This window comes from Vidua macroura, chromosome 3, assembly GCF_024509145.1.
Source record: "Vidua macroura isolate BioBank_ID:100142 chromosome 3, ASM2450914v1, whole genome shotgun sequence".
Classification (NCBI taxonomy): Eukaryota; Metazoa; Chordata; class Aves; order Passeriformes; family Viduidae; genus Vidua; species Vidua macroura.
The window spans coordinates 77,920,014-77,936,803 of NC_071573.1; positions in this window are offsets into that span (position 1 = coordinate 77,920,014).

The window sequence follows — 16,790 nt, forward strand, 5'->3', positions numbered from 1 at the left end:
TCTGGCAGGCATGAATTTGTTAGAGTGAGTTAAAGGAGACAAGTTTGCACAATTTCATTATGAACCCAAGTAATTCTTAAAAGAGATGCTGCTTCTTATTTGCTCAATAACGCGTTTATACATTTCAAGCTTTATGAAGGATTGATTTGATAAAAATATCCTTGGAGGACTGTGACCTTGAGTTGCCTTTTGTGGAGGAATTTGCTGGGAATAACCTAAAAAAGAAATGAAAATGGAGATTACAGAGAATTTGTATTTGTAAGATGATAAATTTGTACAGACATACAGAATAAGAGTTATTGATAATATTTTTCAAAATGTTACAGGCTATGAAAGGCATTTCCACTTGGCTTCCTGAAAATTTCTTATACTCCTTAACCTTTAAAGATGTAAAGCAACGATAAAAATCACGTGTACAATATGTCAATTACTTAGGAGTCAAGGATACTGTAAAGGCACAGTCCCATGTTATCTGATAACATGAAAATTCCAGACCACAGAAGGTATTTTGGCTAATACTTTGGTCTCTTTTTGTGAAATAATGCATTAAGGACTGCATTTCCCTCAAGAATGGCCTAGCTGCTTATTCCATAAGAATGGGAAACATTTCTTGTTATCCCCCAAAAAAATATGGTGTATTATCCTACCCAAATTGTATCTGCTGCATGGGCTAAATACACACCAATGATGTTTTGCCAACAATAGAGCCTGCAACATTTTCTCTGAACACAAAACATTTATCTGAGTAAATGTATCTATAAATAACATATATGAATCTTTTTTTCCACTTACAATGATACAGATAATAGAGTAACTCAAGATTCTTGAAAATCAATATTATATGTTCCTGTAGTTTCAATATATTTCTTATAAATATTTTAATGGCTTTATTTAGTTATCTTTCCTTCTGCAAAGTTGCTACAAAAGCAAAATGCATAAGAAAGTTATAAATGCATATACAAGTTTTGGGTGGGGGGAGTGGGTGGGTGGGTGTTGGGAATGTTTTTTTCACAAATGTTATTTATAATATGGTTAAAGTATGGATTATTTATTATAGGATTTAGATTTAGACCAGTAATCTAAATTTTGGGGGACTGAATTTTCAGAGTGGAATTATATACCTTAACTTCCATTTGAGCTTTCCTGCCATTTACTCTACACTGACAATGTTTGCAACACTCACAGTTAGACTGCATTTGTAGCTATGAAAAGTTCATTTTAGCATTGTTTAAATGGAAAACAAATTTCAGCTGGCAATGAATATAATTTATACTGCTGTGTTATTCTATCATATTCATTCATGCAGTGGCATTTGGTAACATTTGCATCATTTGCAATTGGGTTAGTTAGTGTTAATGAAAAGCTAAAACAAATATTTAGTCCTTTGTTAGTTTGAAAGCTAACATGAAACATAAAGATCTAAGTCTAAATTTCTAGAATTGCTTTATAAGAAGGTAATTTTGCAGCTATCCCTGTCCCCAGGACTTCCGAGGAGAATGCCTGGCCATAACTGTACTTCTTGTTTACAGAAAGGAGAAAGAAAAGCTTAGATAAAATCATAACAAAGATTAGTGGTCATTATATCACTGTGGTCATTATAGCACAACAGTCTAACTGAATCTTTACTGTCAGCTACTTGTGTCAACTCTTTGCAGCACCTGGAGATATGGAAATGCATGGAATTAGCAGCTACCTTTTTTACCATCCTATAAGCACTTACTTTAATGAACGCAGTGTTTCTGATGACCAGTTATGAGAATTAACTAAAAGTACATGGTTTGAATTTGGATACTCATTCCTGTATTTTGGCACCATTTTCAGAAGACCTCAGTTAAAAAAGGCCTTCTATAAACTGCATTTTTCTTCTCCAAATCAGTGACTTTTTTTTAGTGTTTTCTTTCTAAAATCTACACAATGGATGAAAAGCCTTCAATGTTTATAAAATTAATGTCACTCAACCACTTATAAACTTCTCTGCTACAGATATTCTGAAGGGTAACAAAAATATATCCATTTTTTTCTTTATAGTATTTTTCATTTGTTGAAAGAATTAAGAAAATATTGAATTGTTGAAGTGCAAATATAGAGAGAAATTATCAAATGCAGTAATTCTAGCCATTACACCTTGCCTGACTAAAAACCAACAAAACTACAGTCACACAGTCAATTCCAGTGGCAGCAAGGTAGTCTTTTTGAATGAAAAACTCTTTTATTCAGATTAACTTTATTCCATAGACAACAAACCTCATAAAAATATTGCTGATACATGATATTTTAAGATAATTAGAAAAAATGTTCATAAGAAGTCCAAAATTTATGTAAGATAATAATATGCATAAATTATAATGGTAACTGAATTGAAAGACAAAGTATCATACTCCAATTTAAAAATGTCATATTTCAATAGTATTTTATATCATTTTGCAGCTGTACACACATAGATAATATGTGATCACAGAAAATACAACATCACTGACAAGCTCAGGAAATTACATTGTTCATCAGTTCAGTGTGCTGTAGGATCAAAGCCAGTTTTACCCTGTTTTCAAGGACAAGCTGGGAGAAGGTTTCCTACCTTTGGTTCAGCATAGAACCCAGTTCTTGGCAGGTTACTGACATACAGCAACAGGCCACTCCTGTTTCTTTCATCACTTTCAATATGTTTGAGGCCTTCTTTCTCTCTGCAGAAGACCATTTCTCACAGACCACATTTTCAAAGTCTCTGCTCATTCTGATGGTTGGGTTTTGTTTGGGTGTTGGAGGGATTTTTTCAAGAGGTCCTGTTTTACTGACATTATTACCTCTTAAAATATAGTGTACAAAGTAGAACAGAAAATAGAACCAACTGAGTAAGTATTAGGGGAAATGTAACTGTTACCTTCTATGTTTTATATTGTACTTTGGTAAATAAATACCTACATGTAGCTTATCTATTTTTGCAACAAGGTCAGACATCAACTGTGCAATTTCATTGCGCTGTACATTTCTGCAGGGTAATTTTGCAATTTCGTAAGAAAAATATGTCTCTCAACTGCATTACCTCACACTCATCTTCAGTTAATTCCTTTTGTTATAATTTAGGTGGTTCTTTTTTCATTAAGACCCTCTCCAATTTCATTTCCATCCTTAAAATCCTTACTTTATACAATGTTCATCTAAATGCAACTGTTTATGATCCACAAAGAAACATATTGCTGACCTACTTTGACCATACTTTGCTGACCTAGTCAGTAAACAAAAGTATTGGACAGCATCACATTGAAACAGCCTCCTATAAAGTAGATTCTGTCCTACTTCAATAACAAATTATTTTACTAATTTATTCTGGACTACATTTTCTTTCTTTCAATATTAGAATATTTTGGCCATGTGAAAAATTTTGCTAATACATATGTCTCCATCACATATTTCACAATTCTCCTCTTCAGGAATTAATATAGTGGGGTTTAAGCACATTTGTTCTTAGCAAAATCAAGTCTGCCTTCTCTGGGATTCCATAAAATGATTGTCTAAAAACGTATCATAAAAATGCTATCATATCTTCATTGGTGCCATAGTCAGACTGTTGTCTACAACTCAACACTTTTACTTTCTTTCTAATTTCACCACCTATTTTTTTAAATAAAATAAAATTGTAGTGTGTTTGCCCTTCTACAATCTTGTAGGACTGCCCTAGAATTCTTAAACATAATTAATAATGGTCCAAAGATAGTTCTGGCTTAGTTAATTTCATCACATCCTGACATCTTGGCTGCTTCTAAGTTATTTAATATTCCCTAACTTGTCCTTTCTTTGTTCTGACCTATTTTCCTAAGTTTTGTTAAAATTAATTGTGGTAAAAATTAGCCGTTATAATTTAAGATTTAAATCGCCCTTGTGTTCATGCCAATAATGTATGGAGGGAAGATAGTCTTTGAAAAACAGGGGGTTCAAGCTAATTTAATTCGATTAAAAGGTCAAACTGACCAAAATTGAAAACCAATCCCTATACAGATACAGGTAAGGTAAGGTTCCCTATCCTCCTATCAGTTCAATATACAGTGAGAGGATAAAGTCAAAAGGGCCATTCATTTTCATGGGTCTGCAAGAGCTTTGATTTCTCCAGAATTTGCCACAGTGCATTAGATGATTTATTGCTTTTTTCAGCATGGACATTCTGTATCAAAAAATTGGTTTCAAATTATCAATTTATGTGATATTTTCTTCCCAAAGTAGTAACAAATATTAACTGCCACCAAGGACTGTATTTCAAATGGTACTTTGGATATAAAGAACATTTTTGAACAATGAGCAATTTGCCAGGAATATATTAATTTTCCATATCATCTTCTTACAGAAAACCCCAAAACAAATGTCGTTGCATGGCTTTTCCTCTCTTATTTTTGTTATCCTGTAGCTTCTGATATCTGGCTGTATGGTATCATGCAGCTGGGGAGTCAACATGATTTGTCCTTTTTATTTTAGTCTTTTATGTAAATTATTACTTTGCTTTTAAAGAAAGAACATCACTCCTCTAATGAACCCAGCAGTACACTGCAGCCTAACCCCAAACCTATGTCAACATACAGAGTCAGAGGTTCTTCTGTCTAGTCATGCCATTAAAAGTTAATTTTCACTATTACACCATCAACCATCATAGATAATTGTCCTTGTAGTTTACTCTGAGGGGAACCTAATCAATTGCATCAGATGTGGATGCCATGGGACAAAAGACAAGATAATCAGTTATTTTGGGAGTAAGAAAGTACCCAGTGCACCCCTTGATCTAATTCTTCTATGGGGGGTAGGCTCTGAAAAAGTTAATGGAATTTCTTCTTCATCTTTGCAGGTCATCTTCAATTTATCACCATAAAGTCAAGTCTTTTGGGAGCACCACCATTAACCTCCACTAGCTTAGGTATATCCATCAAGTCCTCATTCTGCTTATCATTATTATCAGGGAAGTCATTGCTCTTCAAACCACCGTGACTATTAATTTCCCACACATTATAAACTAAACCCTATTTTATCCATAAAACTCAGAAAAACTGCAACATTCACAGGTTTTCATGGGCCATAAAAATGAGAACCTTGTGACTTTATATTCTTGAAATATCATCTGTGGAAGTATATTTAGTATGTCTAGATAAGAAATCTACACTAAATGAAGGCCAAACTTCCTTTGAATAAAAATACTAGTTTCTCTCCTCCTTTCTTAAATCTTCCCTTTAAAGAATGTTTCAATGAAATATCATGCATTTGAAAGACATTATGAGTAATTGATTCAGCAACCATGTCATCTATTCTCCACTCAATGGGTGCCAATAACTCCTTTTAATGTCAGTGAATGTTGTGTGCATGCATTTATAATAGAATGTACTCCCATGGTAGAGATTAAAGGTTTTCATAGAAACTGCAGGTCTATACACTGTTTTTCTGTAATTAATATCCCTTAAGACAGGAAAAAAATTCAACAACCTGTCTGTCAACAACTAGCGGCAACAGAATAGACTCATCTAAACAAAACAAAAACAAAAAACAAACAAACAAACAAACAAAAAACTATCATCTTTTTACTTAATTGTTTAATCTCATTTCTCCTATGCTTCAGCATTCACATTAATTTGTTTTCAAACAATGAACACTTTAAGTGGCTCCTACTTACATGTCAAGCATTTCCTTGTTTCCTTGATTCACAAGGTTGCTGTCATTTCTGGATGATCTCTAAATTTTAGCATTGGCCATCGGATCTCACAGCTTTGGTGTCTGCAGAAGTTGGTCTTCTACTTTTAGACTAATCCAGCTTGTTAAAATTTCTTAGAAAATATGCCCACATGCTTACAAAGCCAGTCTTCTCTGTCCCCTCTCCTCTCTGTTTTTCACACTTGTTCCTCCCAGATCCACTTCAGCTACACACCCCACTCCCCTTTCACCAGCATGTTGCCCTTCTTCTGAACACTCTATAATAATTTTCACACATCCTCACAGCCCCCTTTCGACATTCCTTAATAAATTTCACACAATCCTTCAAGCCCTGAAATATTACATATATTTGCTCTTTCCAGTAAGACTCAGCTTAATCCTATTTCCCCTTGCTCCCATCAGTTACAAAGTTCTAACTGAATATTATAATGTTATATTGGAGTGTTTTTTTCCTATGGTTTGTCAGTCCATGATATGAACCCCTTTATATCATTTCCCCTATCTGCCATTGCTCAAGTTTGCATTTCTGAGTGTTTGATTTACTTCTTTTCTTGTCTCATCTCTTTGTCTCTTAAGCTGAATAGCCATTAATCATATGTCTGTAATAGACTAGCTATCCTTGAATGCCTCTTATTGACACAGTAAGGTCTTCAATCAGTTGCCAGGCCAGGGCACAGCACTTAACTTTAGCCTGTAAATGGTTGCAGTAACACCTGCCCAGCAGGTGGCTGCAGTTCTGGTTCATTAAAGCAATCCTTAGAGCAGGACTTTCATACACTTCCATGCAAAGGACTTCATCCTGTACAGACTAAAACTGATTCTAGGCTAAGACTGTAAAAGGAGATGTCTTGTGTTCTGGTAAGGTTTGTACACCACTTTAGAACACCACTGTCAACAGAGGCCACTGTGTGGCTTTTAAGGGTAAACCTCAGCTTTCCACAGGTGAGATGCTGGTATACAGCACAGCTATAGCTGGTTTTGCAGAAAGCATTAATGAGATGCCTGATGTTACAGTTATTACTTCAGAAGATCTGCAGGGGTGCATAGATAACCTGTGAAACACAGAGGAAAATCCTGTGGAAAAGATTTTTCTCTTTTGATTCTATGAGATTCTCAACATTACCTTAAAAACTACCCCCACCCCAAACAGTGGGTTTTGGCCCAATGCACTGACATGATTATTTCTATTTCTATATCCCAGTTTTAGCAGAAAACTTAAAACAACACAAAGAGTAATATTTCACAGGTTGTTTCTTTGTTTCCTTTACCTTACACAAATATGAAGCAACTAATCCATTTCTAACATTCTCCTTCTTTTCCCAACCACTGTAGCAGTATTTAACTTACTGGTAATGCTACCAATTCTACAGACCACAGATCCTGTGTTATTTTAAATATATCTCCCCTTACTTTCTCTCACTCCTATTTATTTCTTCATCTTTTTTCTTTGGAAAAGTTGATTTGTCTAAGATACACTCCTGTATTTTACTGAAATAAATTAAAACTACATTAAGTATAAGGAGGAAATGTTGTAAAAGAAAAAAATCCCTCTCAAGTCTACAGTCCAGTAGTCATTGGCTTTGGTTGAAATATTTTTGGTCAACTTCTGTTTTATATCATTAAGGTGCATTGATTTTAAATGTATCATGGTGATATAAGTAGCACTTAATCAAATAATGTGTCTCTATATCTTTGCATTCATGTTTAGAGAAAAAATCTATAAAAATCTTAAAAAAAAAAAAAGAATATTTACAACTACAAAATGGAAGTAGTTGGATCTTCAGCTTTGGTAAGAAACAGCTATCTTGTGAATGTTATACTTTGTCAACCTATTTCAGGGTCATGAAATGTGTCTTAAGATTCTGGTTTTTTTTGGAGGATGAAGAAAACTGATAGTTAATATGTGATTTCCAGCACATACAATAAGTAAATGAACTGCATATTTGATCCATTTTTTTTTTTTGTTTCATTTAGATAAATGCCATCTGAAGCGTGCACTACCAAACAATTAATTACGGATTGAAATTCATACTGCTTGATACTATGGGCACATTTTTACATACTTTCCCAGGTCAATTTCATGGTAACTTAGAAATGATAAAAACAAAAATGTTCTACTATTTCAGAAGTGCGGTAATGAAAAACAATCAGGTATCCTAAAATTTACACATTTTGAAGCACCATTGGACGCAGAGATAAATATGTCCCTTTCAATCAGGTTGGGGGAGCCTTCTGTTCTAGCAACTTAGAAACCTTCAGTAATTGCCATCTACTCTTCTTTCTGGAATCTGCTCTTTTTCCATGACCTTGCCTAATTTTCCTCTCCACAGTGTGTGAAGAAGTGCAGGAATGAAATTTGGGCTTCTGGAGGGGAGGGGATTTTCTTCAGCTGCAGGAAAGGAAAGAGTTGATTGCTTGGGGTTAAACCTCAGGGAAAGATGCAGCATGAAGAAAGGAACATCTGAGCTCTCACTAGCACCTTTTGCCATCTCCCGGAACAAGCTGGTTCCCTCTCAGTTTGACTTTTCCTTAGCCTAGGAGAGTTCTGCCACTGAAGCAAGATTTAATTTTGTCTTCCTCACTTCACAGCAAAAAATGCTTGAGTCAGCTCTGACTCCTTTACCAACATCTAAACTTTTAACTTAAGTGTCCAGTGAAAGAATTTCAGAAAGCTTGTCCTTGGAACTGCTGTTTATGACCAACTGTTCCAGTATGTTGGATCATCCACCATGAAGTCTATCATAAAGAATCAATGTTTTTTCTCCATTAACTATGAAATGGGTTATGGCAATCATTGCTGATTTCTGGTACATAAAATAACTTTATTCAAGGGCCATAATAATTATGAGTCAGCCATGATCGACTGTCTTCTCATTCTGAAAAAAAAAAACACTGAGCATATTTTTTTTTTAGGGGTGTATATCTAGACTTGCTGATCAGATGTTAGCAAACTAATCCCTCTTGTGCTCACTGTCTAGCCAAAGACATTATTTCACCAACTAAAAGTATATAAATAGCATTTTTATTTAGACCTAGGTCATGATCACTCTGTGTGCTTATGATCTAATGGTCTAATTCTGTATGCTGTGAGTACATTTACACTCCATAGTCTACTTTTGTTTGTTACAAATATATGATATAAAATAATCCCAAGACACTGAAAGACAAAGTATACAACACTGACTACTGTTTTTTATGACTGGAAATAAGTGTGGAACTTATATTTTGGTTCTTTTAGTGTCTCATTCGTCTTTTTCACCTACTTGTATTATAGACTAACTCTGGATTCAAGATCAGAAAAATATTAAGATATTTTATTAGTTAATAGAGGGATAAATAAACATTAAATTAAGAATCTCTATCCAGATCAGACTGTTAGCATTATCCCAATTCTAGTGTTTTGTTTCAGCCCAAACCTGAATTTACAGAGCCCATTTCACTTCCAGTTTAATTCAGAGTGCTGGAAGTGAGCTTTCTAGAGGCAGAGACTGTAGCAGAACACACCTTGTTCTGGAAAAGCTGGTTCTTAACAATCAGTCAGTGTTTTGAATTCATTGTGTAAAAGGCACTGAAACTACTGCCAAATTAATTAGATAAAATGACATGGTGAAATATTCAAATGTGAAGAAAAGATTATCCATTATCCTGCCCTTATTTCTTGTAACGCTTGGTAGACTACACTCAAATTAAACTGAGGTGAAATGGGCATGAAGTCATAAGAATTTGGGTTACTCCCTCACAGAAAGTACTGTGTAACCATTAAGACTAACTGGTTTAAATAACCAAATTGACTAGGTAAGGTTGGAGGACTGGCCAGTTTTACAGAGACTTTCTTAAAACTGGGTAGATTGGAAGGTCAGCAATTAAACATTATAGTAATGGATACCATGGAATAATTAAGCCAGAAAATTTCTGAAAAGATAAGAGATGGATTAACCTGGAATGCAGACGGGTGAAAGGGAACAGTAATCCAGAAGAGCCCCAGATCTGCTCTTATCACACTAGTGTTGATAGACAAGCCACATACAGCTAGACTTTTCAATTTCCTTAGTGTGCAGTGTGGTGCTATATTAAGTGACATGGGATTTTTTTCACTATTAAATAAAGATTTATTCTTTAGACTTTGGGCTGTAGTCCGAAGAATTTGGTAAATTCAACTCATGGGATGTTGTACTGGTGTAAGTTTCCAACTATATAATTTTCTACTTGCAGCCAGCTATTTTCATGACATTTTATATTGAAATAATTCACCATTACCTGTATCTATCCCATAATATGCACCTTTGCAGTTTACAAAATGTGAAAATGGAGAAAGTCTCTAATTTTTAAAGTTCAAGATGTAGATACCAAATTGTTATACTAACCCTGAAAGTATGAAAACAATAAAAACAAAAAGCCTTATTAATCTTATGAATGACATTGTTTACCATGCAAGAAACAGAGTATCTGTTGCATTGAGTTTTCCAGGTAATCAGAAATAATTTTATTTGACTTATTGAGCTGTGTTTTCTTGAATGCCAGCCTAATTCCAGCATCAGAACAGGTATTTTTCAGGCATATATATTTGGTTATAGATTACAAAGTTTCTAAGTCCTCCAAGTCCCTTTCAACAGCTGGAATTTATGTGATATTCTCCTCTGTTGGAGAACCCCCCCAGCTAATCAAGTTAGGCTGGTTTCCATCCCTTTTGCACCACTCATGAAAAACAAAGATCTCAGAACATGTGGAAATCTGATTTTTGTCCACTTGCTGCTACTTGGCTTTCCTGTTAACTTGTGCTCATGAATACAATTAGCTGCATATTACAAAACTATATATTTTAGCATTTCTCTTACTGTTGTTCTATCTACAGCTGGGACTACATTCACTTTCTCAGGTTGTTGGTGAGTTTTACAATAAAGCAAACTCCAGTATTATCCCTCCTCCCTGCTCTTACTGTCAACTTATCTGTTATGACTTTTGGTTTTCTACTTCAGTTCTTAGTTTGCTATAAGGTCTTGGCATGTGTTTTCACAGGATGGAGCTGAAGGGTGGCATGTAGTGTACACGTTCTGTCAGCACCGATAGATGTGTAGTCCTGGTGCTAAAGGAAAATAAAAAACATTTAAACAGACACTGACATTCTGTCAGTACTACTCTTTGTGATCTGAACAACAAGAACTGAGTTTTTGGTCAGCTAACAGAGCTAAGTATTCTTTCACTGAAATACAAACACATAATCCATATTATTATTGGGACTCATTACCAGGCATTAGTAAATCTCGATCACAACTGATTTAGGATGGATTCAGATCTCTAAGCCACAGTAAAAATTTCTCAGCCAAAACATTGACTTTTGCCTAAGTATTCAAGCCTTCCAGAACATGCCCACCACCTCAGTTTAAAAACACCACAAAAACATTCTTTTTCTAGTACCTGAAGTTTCTCAATAAAAACCTTATCTAATAATATCATGTAGCAGATTCCACAGTCCATAGGCAGTCCTGTTGATGAGGTCCAATATGAGGTTTTACACATGACTGCTTACCCATAATCAAAAGCAAGGCTTGCTGGGGAAGGTGGGGATGATGACATTTTGATTGTATGAGAGCTCTAATTTTTTTCATAAACTTGACAGATAGGAGAAGGGAGATATGAGAATGGAAGTTAGGCTGATATGGCAACATCTGGAATACAGAGTCAGCGGCCTTTGGATGAGATTTCCACCTCAAATAAAAGTAAGAGGGCTGAATAAATCAAATACACACTGTTTAGAGCTAGCAGGGGCACTGTAATCTTTTCCTTCCCAGCTTACTTGTCCTTTATGGACGTGAATTAAACAACCTAAGGCAATATGAAGAAACTATGTGAGATAACCCAAAAAATCCTCTAACATTTCCAGATTCAGTAAGGTAGTTTTTGATAAGGGCTTTCAAACTAGATGTACACAAACCAGCAGCAAATATTGCCTCCAGCACTACATAATTGTTCTGACTAGCTGTACATTTAATCATTCCTCACAACTCCAGGGCCTTCTTTTATATGTGAAATTTAATACAACAAGAATTAGTGCTGTTTAGCATTCAAAAATCATGGAGCAAACTTTTCTAATAAAGGAATTATGCTTCCAAACTGAGAACAAGAGACTATGGGAGGATTACAAAAGAGCAAAAGTTTACTGATATCGTGAAGAATGTGAACTACTCTGGCTGCTTGGGCGTGGAAGCCAGAAATCAAGGATTTTATAAGAATGTCTACCACCCTCCAATCCCAGATTAAAGTTTAACATAAATGAGGTAAAATATCTCATAAGAACAGTGATCTCAAAATCATTTAACCATATCAGCACAGTTGTCTCAGCTGCATAACCTCTCCGTGCTTTTTCCTTAAAACACTTGTATGGAGGATTGCTGTAAAATATAGATTAAATAAATAATCACATCCTCCCTAACATTTTTATGTTCAGTATTAGCAACATCCCACAGTAATTAAAAAAGGTGAAAACTAAAGCATGATCTATCCTTTTAGAAGGCTGCTTATGTCATAGAACTACATAAGGTGTTGAGGTCCCTAAGTAGTAGAGCCCAAAGTACAACCTGGAATCTACCTACGTGAACTCCCCATCTCATATCTGAAGCACTGTGCCTTCCTCTGGCCAAGGCCTGTCCCTCAAGCACACCACCACTGTCATTTTTAGCTTCTGGTGTTTCACGCCTGAATATTTCTGTTAGTATTAACAGAAACAGTTCATATCTGTCTGTAGTTGAAGTTTGTATCTAAATGTAAATATGTCCTTAAGCTAGCTGTGATTCATAGAGATTAAATGCAGAAGGAACTGTTTAGTCAGCTAGTCTGGTAAACTCTTGTATTTCATCCAGTTTCCCTTTGCATATTTGAGGGATAATAGGTAGCCCACACTGTCAGGAAGCACAGTGCAACTAAACTGATTATGTACATCCCTGTCTGCAGTTACAGGCAGTGGAATCAGATGGAAACAGAAGCACTAAGTAGTGGGTTTGCAAATCCCTTTTTTCCTGAACTCTGATATGAGTTTGCCTGAAATTTTGATATGAACATTTCATTACAATTTTTATTTCTCATGCATATTAAAATATGCTAGATCATGTGTTCTTCTGGTGACAATCATTAAAAGCCTGGACCCTTTGGCCTGATTGGCAAAACATTTACACAGCCTCCAAGAGAAGCAGAACACTGTAGGGCACCCTAATGTTTTTGTTGTTCCAAGAGACATTTTTTTGCTCAATCTCTTTCCTGCTAAAAGAGACAGTTTAAACCAGTTTGAGCATTTCAATTAGCTGTAGGGTTAATTGCTTTTTCTATTACTAGTATAGTAATGGTAGCATCCTCTATATTACAATCAAGATTATTTTTGAATTCTCTTGAGATTCATATAAGTCCAGAATTATTCTTTTCACTGGGCAGAAAATATCTCCAGCTATTTTTTCATGTAACTGCCAATAAAACATTAAAAATCTGTAAGAATAAATGTATCTTGCTTCCCTCTAATTTACACAGAGGAATAATCAAAGGCAGGCCAGGTGCTTCTTGTGTTGACCAAGAAAAAAACAGATTTTTTTTTTTTTTTTATTTTTTTTTTTTTTTTTTGTGTGTGGGGGACTGGGGATCCAGGGGTGACTTTAAATGAAGTGTTTCACATCTTTAGTCAGGAATGTCCACTTCTGTCTTTAGGGATCTTGGGAAAAAATTAAATCAATGGAATTATTTCATCTAAAAAAGCACCTGCTGTGAAAAAAAAAAAAAATCAAATAATGATTAATGCAGTACCTAAGCATTACAGTTCTATTGCTATGATACATTATGGTGGCTCTAGTGGCTCATGCACTGGTTACACCTTCACATGTCAGAACTGTTCATGCTAGGGAAACCCCCATAGAGATTTCAACATGAAAGCAAAAAACCCGGGGAGTTTCTCAGGGGATTTTCAATGGGCTATAATACTTCTGCCATCCATAGAAAGGTGTTGCCACCTACTGACTGCTGAGAAGGGAGCATGAAAAGAATTTGGTCTGCCCAGGGCACTTCCATCTGTGTGGCCACCTGTGTGTCAGCCAGGAACCAGGGCATCCACTGCTACCTGGAGCCATGTCTGGGAGGCTGAGATCTGCACGGCAGCCTGCGGTCACCCCAGAACAGGCAGCACAGCAGTAGCCTCTTAGAACGTCCATACTATGGCTGCTAAAGCTGATCTCCCCAATGCCACAGCAAAATTTCCCCACCTGTCTTTCTGAATGTTGATCAGCACTCATGTCAGGAAGGAAAGAAGAAAAGAAAGGGAGGAGAAAACAATAATTAGTGATGGAAACAAAGACATCACATTTTAACTTTGCTGAGGAAACAAAATTATAACTGTCAGGCCACAGTCCCAGGCACCACGACTTAATCTATTTGTACAGTTAAATTTCTTGGACGGACTCTGGAATACTTCTGACTGGTTGGAAGGAGCTTTCTCTCAATAGGCACTGTTCATGTATTAGCATCATCCAGAGCTTACAACAGTTTGGATATGAACACCTGATTTTAGGCTTTGAGGTAGTATTTATTGACATCGACACATTTAACCTATTTCTTTTGGTGTAAGGGCAAGAATTAGCCATAGTACTCTCTAACTTTGTAGGACAGTAATACCCTTCTAATCTCCATAGATATTAGCACTGACATAATCAATATCTGCAGCAAATTAGTGTAAACTTCTTTAATTTCTGTTCTGTCTATCACACATAATGTTATACAGACTAAAGGTTTCAAATGTGTTATAATGTGTGATAATAACAGTTCTGGAGGTGTTTGGCTGACCTTCTTGATAATAAATATGTGTTGCGAAAACTTTCAAAATACTATTGCTAGCCAAGTTGTTCCAAAAAATTACCTAGAAAGAAATGATCATATTTCATGTGGTGATTTTCCATTTTTCTGAATGTTTACTTTATACACATGCTCACATAAAATTAATTTCAAAAACATATTTCTTATGAAACTTAAATATTAATTCTTCATTAATTTCTACAGAGGAATACATACATACATACATAATTCACATAAAGAAAGGTGCATAGGACCTAATTATTGAATAATCTTCCACATGGTAGGAAGAATAAATAGAATTTAAAAAGATAAGGGGAGGAGGACCTAAACAAAAAACAGAGAACAAATATGTATTTATGGATACTTCACAGGGTTCTAATATCAGCAAAAAAACCTAAAACTCTAATCTTAAATTACTTGATTCACTGCACATCACTGTCCCATCTATAACAAGTAGTACCTAAATGTTCACTGAGTATAACTTCAGGTGCTATAGTTCTCTGAGAGATTTTTGTCTGGTGTTCTTTTTTAAATAAGTCTAACAGAAAAGGAAATCAATTGAGGAAAAAGACTTCATTTTTGCTGATACTAAGTACCAAAAGCATTCAGTTTTGAATATCCACATTGAATTTAACTTGAATATATATGTACTGGGTTAGTTAAATGGAGAGAACATGCTGAAATTACCAGGCATGCACCTTTGCTCACTTCAGGAAACAGAGTTGAATCAGCGTGACTAATTAAGACCTCAGTGCTTTGCATATACTGTATGATGGAATTTGCCTTCCAATTGCAATTTGAAAATAAACATTAGCCCATAAAAGTGATCTCATCTTTAGTTTGGAAAGAAGGACAGGAACACTGGCTTGTGATGCAAGACCTTGTATTTCCCAGAGAAACAGGTATTATCAGAGAAAAATTCACCTTAAGATGGAATGACCTTTAATAAATGTTGGACTCTCTACTATCTCTCTCCATCCCATCACAGAAGCAGAGACATTAGGGTTATATTCACTTACTTAATGTAGACATCTAGAGTACAAATCAATTGCTCACTCACATCTCATAACTAGTGCAATTGCACTGACAGTGTCCTATTTGATCCAGTCTCTGACTGTTCCTCAGGAAGGGCACAGATGTGCCACAGGTCCTATATTGTCTGTTACAGCCCTGCAATGGCATCCTAGAGATCCACAGACACTTTCAGATAGCACTAGAAATTGGTGCATACACAAAGACCTACTGAATTCAGCTGACCAAATAAATGGGTATTTACTTTAGGATGAGCTAAAAAGATTTGTGGATCTAAAAACTGAGTTGATCATGGACTTACTTCACTTCTCTAAACTGGAAAAAATGAACAAAACTTACTAGAACCAGCATATTAGTGATGTATCCTGGGATTTCCCACAGTTCATTATATAAAATAATAATTAGGTTTTCATTGGTCTTTTTTTATTTTTTTTTAAGTAGTTCGAGCTTAAAGCTTTGCAATTTTTTGGGTTTAATTTTTTTTTCTAGGTGCAATAATCTGGCAGATACATGTACTAACACATCTGTTCTGATCTATATGCACATCTCTCTCTAAGGATCAGGCCTCTCCTGACACCATCAGCTGCCTTTGCAATCTAGTCTTTGTGCTTATAATGTTACATAAAATGTAACAGCTCATCCAACTGGCGTGGTAACAGCTCACATCCATACAGCTAAACACTTCCAGCTTCCCAAGAAAAGCTGGCTGTGTACAATTTGCTTAATGAGAACAACCTTGGCCCAAGCCTAACCTCAGTGGTCTGTAGCTTAACAGTTTTAGTCCTACAACCCAGGTACCAGACCCTGGTATTGTTTAATTTACTGGGACAGCTATATTCAGAGAACCAGTGGGAACTGGAATAAGAATTGCCTTGCTGCATAAGAGTGTGATCTATGAGCCCAGTATTACTTCTCCATCAGTGACAGCAGTAGATATTAAAGTACGGTCTTGACCGCTTTCTATATCCCAAATTCCTCATATTCTCCATTATCCAAAATTATTTTATTAGCTTTTATTACCATTTGGAGCAGCTTCTAGACTGTTTGCAGACATCATCCTTTTCAGAAGACTGCTTTTTATTATTGGTTTTTTTTTTAATTGATTCCTTATTTTTATGTTGTTCTATGTCTTAAATATTCAAGAATAATGTCAATATTTGTATGCTAGATTTATTTGGTCCACTCTTTCCTAAGAAAATGTTCAATCAAATTCTTTAGTGATCACTACTAAGGAGCAGCTCTCCCTCTTTTTT